General features: G+C 49.6%; 1 non-coding gene across 1 annotated transcript; it reads right to left on the reverse strand.

Annotated features, from left to right (window-relative positions):
* Positions 1-2,529: 2,529 nt before the first annotated feature.
* On the reverse strand, positions 2,530-2,728 carry LOC142565018 (U2 spliceosomal RNA). The gene has a single exon (XR_012824742.1). It is a non-coding gene; the product is annotated as a U2 spliceosomal RNA (small nuclear RNA).
* Positions 2,729-7,500: the final 4,772 nt, after the last annotated feature.

Below are 7,500 nucleotides of genomic sequence, written 5' to 3' on the forward strand. Positions count from 1 at the left end.
TTGTCTTTGATTGCCATTCAAATCTTAAGACCGCGTGTAGAAAGTGTTCCGGCTTATATTCGGCAAATCAAAATGAACGGCTAAAATTAGTCTATCCCATTAGGTTTCATGCGGGAGATCACGCGAAAGGCAGCCATTCTTCTTTACATGGTTTCTCTCTTTTGCGCTGTCATTTGCGCATGCAAATTTCTTCGTACGGGAATTTTATGAAGCGAAGGCAGCTACAGACCGTTTTCATTGTTTCGTTCATGTTCGTAGGCGCAAATTTTCAAACCTAGTGCTTGGAGGAACATTTCCGCTGCTCTAGAAGGGCATGACAGTGCCCGCTCTTTCATTTCTCCAATCGCTCGCAAACACATTGCATTGCTAGCCTACAGCGGCAATACAAAGTGACGTTTCACCATGCACGTCGAAGTTGATTACCAGTACCGCGCCAGCGTCGACTGGCCGCCGAAGCGACGAGCTCAGCAGCGCATGCGCAAGGGCCGACACCACCCCAACCGAGCTTCCGTGCTTATCGGAGAGAGCAGGTGCGCGTCTGAGTATCTGAGCTTAAAAAAAAAAAACTGTGCCCGAGGCAATGACAAAGGGAAGTGGTCGCGGTCGCTCTGAATCTTATCGTATTATAGAAAAGGCGGGTTGGCGGCGCTTCCTCGAGGGTCAAAACGTACAATCGTCCAACTAGCGCTCCCGGCGTCAAGTGGAGTGCATCCTTCTTCTTGGAACGGTTTGCAATTGACTGCTTGAATGTGCCGACCACGCGACACGCGTCGCGTATAGAGCCAACCGTTGGCAAGAACGCGTCTAGCGTAGCAGCAGAACCGATCGCGGTTGCGATAACCCATCGCTGGTAGCGAAAGAAAAAGACGAACGCACCCACACGCAGTTTGTAGCAATAACCGCACAAACCAATGTGGTTTTAAATGTAGCTTCGCAGGTCACAGTAGAAGGGCACTGAAACTTTCTCATAACGCACACCGCTGTAGTCCACAAAGAACAAAACGCACAAAATAGATCTGATACAGCCGCACTGCATTATTTCGTGTTTTCACTATATCATAACTTTCGTGTGCATCTCACGCAGGCCAAGGAGTAAAAGGCAAGAAAAAAAAGATGATACGCGATCCTAAGCTTTGACTTGGCTGCTGTGGCATTTATGTTCTCTAGGCGAACGCAATGCACAAACTGAACTCGAATTTCCAATAATGGAAGTTCGTATTTGGCGACATGGTTGTATTTTTGACTAATATTTGCGTTTTTCGCCCGTGCATGCGCTGCACTGCGCTACTCTTTGCCCCTTCAACGCGGCTTCACTGCAATGCAGAAGTGTTCTGCGTCAAGCCGAACCAACAGGCAAAATCGCGCCTAGCACATAGAGTTCCCCCCCCCCCCCAAAGCGGAAAAGAAAAGTAGCTTTATTTAAACGAGAAAGATGCCACGAGTGCCCCAACGGAAAGCTTTAAGGGTTACCGAAGGGTAACTGAGGGCGACGCAACGAGCTTTGGCAAGAACGACGATGGGTGTAGCGTCACGAGAGATAGGAATAGAGCAGATTGAGGGGCGTTCGAACAAACGCGAGTTAATGACACCTTAGTTTAAACCATGAAAAAAAGAAATGGGCATGCAATGGGGGGGGGGAAGATGGTCATTAAGGGTTACGGACTCAATTCCAAGAGAAGGGAAGCGTAGCAGGGGGTGGCAGAAAGTTGGGAGGGAAGATTAGATTAGGAAATGTGCAGGGACTACATGGCGACAATTAGCACGTGACCGGGGTACTTGGATACTTATGGGAGAGGCCTTTGCCCTGCACTGGGCGTAACCAGGTGGGGGAGGATGAAAAGGTAGCAACAGGTCTTCATAACATACAGGTTGGAAAGCTGGAGCACCTTTGAACCCTTGAATATATTTCGCAAGACTTGGCCACACGACAAGTTTGTTTTCGAGGCGTTCGCTCCCACTGCTGCGAAAATGTGCACACAACGGCTGCACAGTAGTTGCCAGAAAGCGGGCACTCTATTTTTCTTTCATAGGGAATCTTTCTTCCACTAGGGCAGCGGATTTTGGCAGGGCGAGCTTGCGTTGGCGCTGTGGTTTACGGATCCAAGCAATAGTGAACTCAAAAATCCAGTGTTGGCTTTGAGCGGGATTCACATTGGTTGCCGAACCCACGGCTAATCATACACCCCCCCCCCCCCCTCCCCGTCCTATAGTGGCTCATTACAGCAGACAGAAACATCGGATAAATAACAATCCTATTTCTTAGACATATAATTTGCCGATTCTCCCTCCTGGTTCTTTCTTTTGCTGTCATTTATTTTTCTCGAAGGCCGTAATAAGAAATTTGCTGGTGCGGCTGTCCCATTTGAGCGGCAAGAAGTGCGACGCTACACACAGGTGGAGTGGCCGTTTAATTACTCTCGTGGTCCGCGAACCGGCGTCGTTGCGTATGGTATAGGAATGGTGCGTGTGAAGTCAGTGCTCGCTTCGAGCTTGTGTTCTTCATTTTGATTGAATGAAGTCTCACCTAAGTGAGCGGGGGCGGATCCCGGAGGTAGTGCAATACCGGGCCGACCTGCGGCGGAGGTGAAGCAGGCTTCAAGCACTCCGCCAACTTCCAAAAATAGGTTTAATATCGTGGGTCCACATAGAACCCGTATCAGATATTAAGCTGATAAGAACAGATACTACAACAAGGGAAGGTTTTATTCCACCAACAACAAAAAGGCATGGTATCATAATTTCCAATACACAGTGTTCTCAATGCTATACATTTTGGAGTAATATTTGCGTGGTGAGCTCATTGCTCTCTGTACATCCAGTCTGCGCGTATCTTTACACAATTCTAGTGCTGGTCAATCAGTCGGAAGAGAGAAGAAGGCGGTCATTGAGAACAGGTAAGGCAGTAAACCTCGTTGAGTCTTTGTGGTACCGATGCTTATAACTGTTAGTGGCTGCCGTCGCAGCTTCTGTGACAGGACTGGGTGCTACATGTTGCCACAACTTGTGCGGTTGTATGTGGTGTGAAGGGGGGGGGGTTATTAATAAGGTGTTAAAGGTAGCGAGAGTTGTCTGTTTTTATAAATGAAAAATTTTGTATGCCACCGCCGGAGGAAGCTTTCCTCCCCGGTGGCGCCGATTTCTTCGTGCAGGTGGTTCCATAGAAGGAGGCTGATTTTCTGGAGGGTGGGGTATGCCGCCCTTACTGGCTTTCTCCGTGCTTCGGCAAGACATCTGCGTTTCCAAATGGCATACATGGTGCATGCCAGCACCAGGGTATCAAATCTGCTTTTTGTTTTCCTGTGGTGTAGCGGTGACCGTACGCCAAAAACCTTGGATACTAGCTGCCACACTATCTTGGCAGCTACACACTCAAAAAGGGCATGATCCATGGTTTCGATGTGCTTGCAGTTCGGGCAGTGATTATTTGGCACAATGCCCATTCGGTGTAACCTTTGGCGCGTTGGGAGGACTTTCCACTGTCTTTTAAGTTCAAAGTCTCGTACTTCCTTGGGAAGCCTCACGTTCCTTAGGAGGTTTCCTTTGACGTGTTCCAGTTTTGTCTGGTCTTCCACTGAGAGTTGCCTTAGCGTGAGGGTCTCATTAATGCGAGCGGGTGAGGCGGCATCAATGTTTACGTCCGGGGCTTCTGTTGCTAACATGGCCTTGGTGTTTATGGCGGCCTTATAAAATTTGGAGGGGGATTCGGCGAGTGGTCCTGGGACTCCGTTATGGCCTACAATACTGCGGTACGTGCTGTTCCAGTATTTGATTAGGCTCTTGCCTACGCAGTTGGTCGAGTTGACGAGGAAGCGTGCCGTTTTCAGAGCTAAAAGCCGGGAAGTTGTCTTGACGTGGGGGAGGCCGAGACCACCACACGACGTCGCAAGTTGAAGGATGTTTCGTTTTAATGTGGGGGGTTTGTTGTCCCATAGAAAAGCTGTTATCATTTTGTTGAGTGTGGTGATCGTTTTGCTCGGCATTAAGCCTATGCGACTGGCATAATTGGCGTAGCCGCAAACTGTGGTTTTAATTGCGAGAGCCTTGTCTGTCAAGGTTAGGTCCATTTGTTGTAACTTGTAGATTGCTTGTGCTGCTTTTGTGGAGGCGACCTGCCATGTAGTTGGCGCCACTCCTTTTTGCGTAAAATACATTCCGAGTACCTTCACTGTGTTGACTCGTTGCAGGTGGCCGATTGTGTTCGGTGGAAAGGAGCCGAAGATTAGCACCTTGCTTTTCTCTTCATTTAATGCGGCGCCAGACAACGTCGCGTACTCTTCAAAAATCGATCTGAAGTGCCTGAAACTTGATTCATTGCGAAGAAAGACGGAAAGATCGTCTGCGTAAGCCATTATTTTTAGCTCTTCCTGTCCTGTCATAGGGAAACCACGGATGCGTTCGTCGCCGATGATGCGAGTAAGCAAGGGTTCTAAGGAGAGGACAAACAGGGTTGGCCCGAGAGGGCATCCCTGCCGTATTCCTCGCTTATAAAGAAATTCCCGTGTGATGGTCCGGTTTATTTGTATGCTGCAAGTCATATTACTGTATAAAAGCTTAATTATCTCGATAAATTCTGTGGGAAAACAAAAATATTCCATTACCGTGAAAAGGTAATCGTGGTTCACTCGGTCAAAGGCTTTTGCTTGATCTAGCGAAAGAAAGGCACCACTTATCTGTTTTACTGTCGCATACTCGAAGATATCTCGTGTTAAAGTTAAGTTTGCAAAAATGGATCGGCCTGGGACCGCACATGTTTGATAAGGGGATATTAACTTGGGGAGTGTGTGTTTGAGTCTGTTATTTAGTACAGCTGCTGCAATTTTATAATCTGTGTTTAGTAGGGTGATAGGACGCCACGATTGTGGGCAGTTCGGTTGGGCGCTTTCTTTGAGCAAGAGTACGATTCGCCCTTTCCCAAAGGAGGGGGGCTTTTTCCGTTCGCGTAAGATCATGTTGATCATGCGGCAGAGCGCTTCACCTACTTGCTCAAAGAAGGTGACATAAAAGCCGGTAGTTATGCCGTCGCATCCTGGGGCTGATGCGTGTGTCATATTTGTCATGGTGTTTTTGAGCTCCTCGAGTGTGACGTCGTCACAGAGGTGGATTCGTTCCAGTTGGTCAAGGTGCTGCAGCTTTTCACATAGTTTATCAAAAGTCCGTGCGTCTTTATTGGCTTCGATTTTATCTTCCCCGAACTGTTTTTCAAAGTGGTCTAGGAAAATATCTTGAATTGCTGTGGGTTCGTTTGTGGTTGTGCCATCCTCTCTTATCGCCTCTGTTATTATTTGTGGGGCGTGACTTCCTGCGCTATTAATGTTTTCTTCCGTAATGGCCTGTAGTGGGCATGGATCGTGCCGTACGCGGTTAGTGCGCTGTTCCATGAGGCTATCGTACTTCCTTTGTAGTATCTGCAAATACGAGCCGGTACAGGCAGTTAGGGTATCGGCTCGCTGGATGATCCGCATGCGTCTTAGCAATTCATTTAATTCGGCAGTGTATCTCCTGTGCCGCGCCTTGCCCTCGCTTTGTAGCGCCGCTTTCCATTTTTCCTGAAGATTCTCCCATGTTACTGGGGTCATGTCTGTCATTTGCTCGGTGATTGCACTTAATGTGTGTTTCAAGTTTTCTGTGCAGATGTCGTCCTGTAGTATGGCAGTGTCGAGTCGCCATCCTCCGGTACTCGCTGCCTGCCTTGGGAGGCCCCGTACCATACAGACCACTGGGAGGTGGTCGGTTTTTTTCTTCAGTAGCGTCGGGAGATTGGCTACCGTGCACGTTTCGAGTTTGGGGACGAGAAAGTCCGGGATGTATATCCTGTCGATTCTGCTCTTGGTGCGGGTGGAAATGCGGGTAGGTTCAAACTGGTCATCATGGAGGTAAACCCATGCGTCTGTGAGGTGCAAGTGACGGAGGATTTTGCTAAGCTCTTTTGAGTTATATGTTGATCCTCCTTGCCCTGGGCCCCTAATATCCCTCGTGGAGTTGATGACACAGTTGAAATCACCGATAAGGACATACGGCATATTTTCTAGGAGTAGCGGGTGGAGAGCCTTAAAAAAGGCGTTCGTGTCTGAACGCGTTGCCGGGGCATAGATGTTTACAAATCGTATTTTCCTGTCATCGATATGAATGTCTAACATCAGGGTCCGACCATGTGCTCCATAGAAGCAATGCGCCTGCCTTCGGAACCTGCCTGATACAAAAATGGCTCCGACGCCGCACGCTCGGGCGTTGGTTAATGAGAAGAAAGCGTCCACTTGAAAGTCTCGTTTAAAGACTGCCACGTCGAGCGGGGTCCTCAGATTGGCTTCTTGAATGAAGAGGAGGTCTAATCCTTCTGCCCTTGCGAAATTCATAATTTCGCGTTGCTTGGTTTTATCGCGGAAACCCCTGACGTTTAGTGACGCAAATTTAAGATAGGCCATTGGTTCCTGGCTCGTCCGGTAACTTAGGAGTTAGAAAAAGTAAAAAAAAAGGCAGGGGCGAGGGGGGCACGATACGGGATGGCCCTTTCACTTCATTAGTGGAGCCTTTGTTTGTAACGGCCGTCCAATGGGCGGACTCCGATGCAGACATGTACGGGTGATCAGGAGGGGCCTATGGGAGTGGGTTTGTTCCACGCGCCTCTTTGCTGGGCGCGGTGTTCGCGACATGATAGTGGCGAGGGGGTTAGGCATACGCACGCACATGCACTGTCTTGTTCATCGCGCTTCCGAGCGTGTCGGAAGAAGAGAGGGGGAGGGAGGGGGTCTTTCTATCTGTTTTCCCGTTGCTTTCATGCGCTCCGGCTTGGCGCGCTTCGTATCGCGTTTACGGCGAGCGTGACATCACTGTGCGACTATAGTGGGGGGATTCCCCCGAGTGTTGTATTATCGGTGACGTCCATGTCACTTTCGCCCGCGTGCTTAGTTGTTTTTCGTGGCGGCGGGGAGCCCTTTCTCGGGATCTTGTGGGGCATTTTCGGTTCACAGTCGCTGCTTGTTTGCTCCTCTTTCACGCGTCTTTGAGTATCAGGGCTTGGCCGCTCTTTTGTGTGTTTTTTTTCTCCGCCACCCCTTCTACCAGATCTGGACCTGTGCCTTTGCTGGGTTGGTGCCTGTGAACTTGTAGCCAGTGTCGTTGGGGCGCGGCCGCTCCGTCCTTTCAGTGTGCACTTGCCGGTTGGGTTTTCTTCGCCCTGCTTCGGTGGTTCTTTTAAGGGAGGGGGTGGGGGTTCTGTCTTCGGTCCCCCAGTAGGTAAACCGGCATTCTGTTTTTGTGGTACCTCAGTGGAGAGCTTTTCTTTCTGTGTTCTATCCTAAGGAATAGCGTACCGCCCGCTGCTGACGATCGGGGAATCTTCAAAATTGTTGCTTCGCCCAGGGGGGGGTTGTTTGGGGTCGTTTGATTTTTCTTTCCCGCCTTCGCTCTCTGTGTCTGCCGTTTGTTGTGCCGATTGCGGCTCGCTGGTTTCCCTCGCGCTATCTGTCTCCGTGGCGGCTAGGCTGCGGGGCGCGTCGTCTT

The sequence above is a fragment of the Dermacentor variabilis genome, chromosome 11, assembly GCF_050947875.1.
Source record: "Dermacentor variabilis isolate Ectoservices chromosome 11, ASM5094787v1, whole genome shotgun sequence".
In the NCBI taxonomy this organism is placed as follows: domain Eukaryota; kingdom Metazoa; phylum Arthropoda; class Arachnida; order Ixodida; family Ixodidae; genus Dermacentor; species Dermacentor variabilis.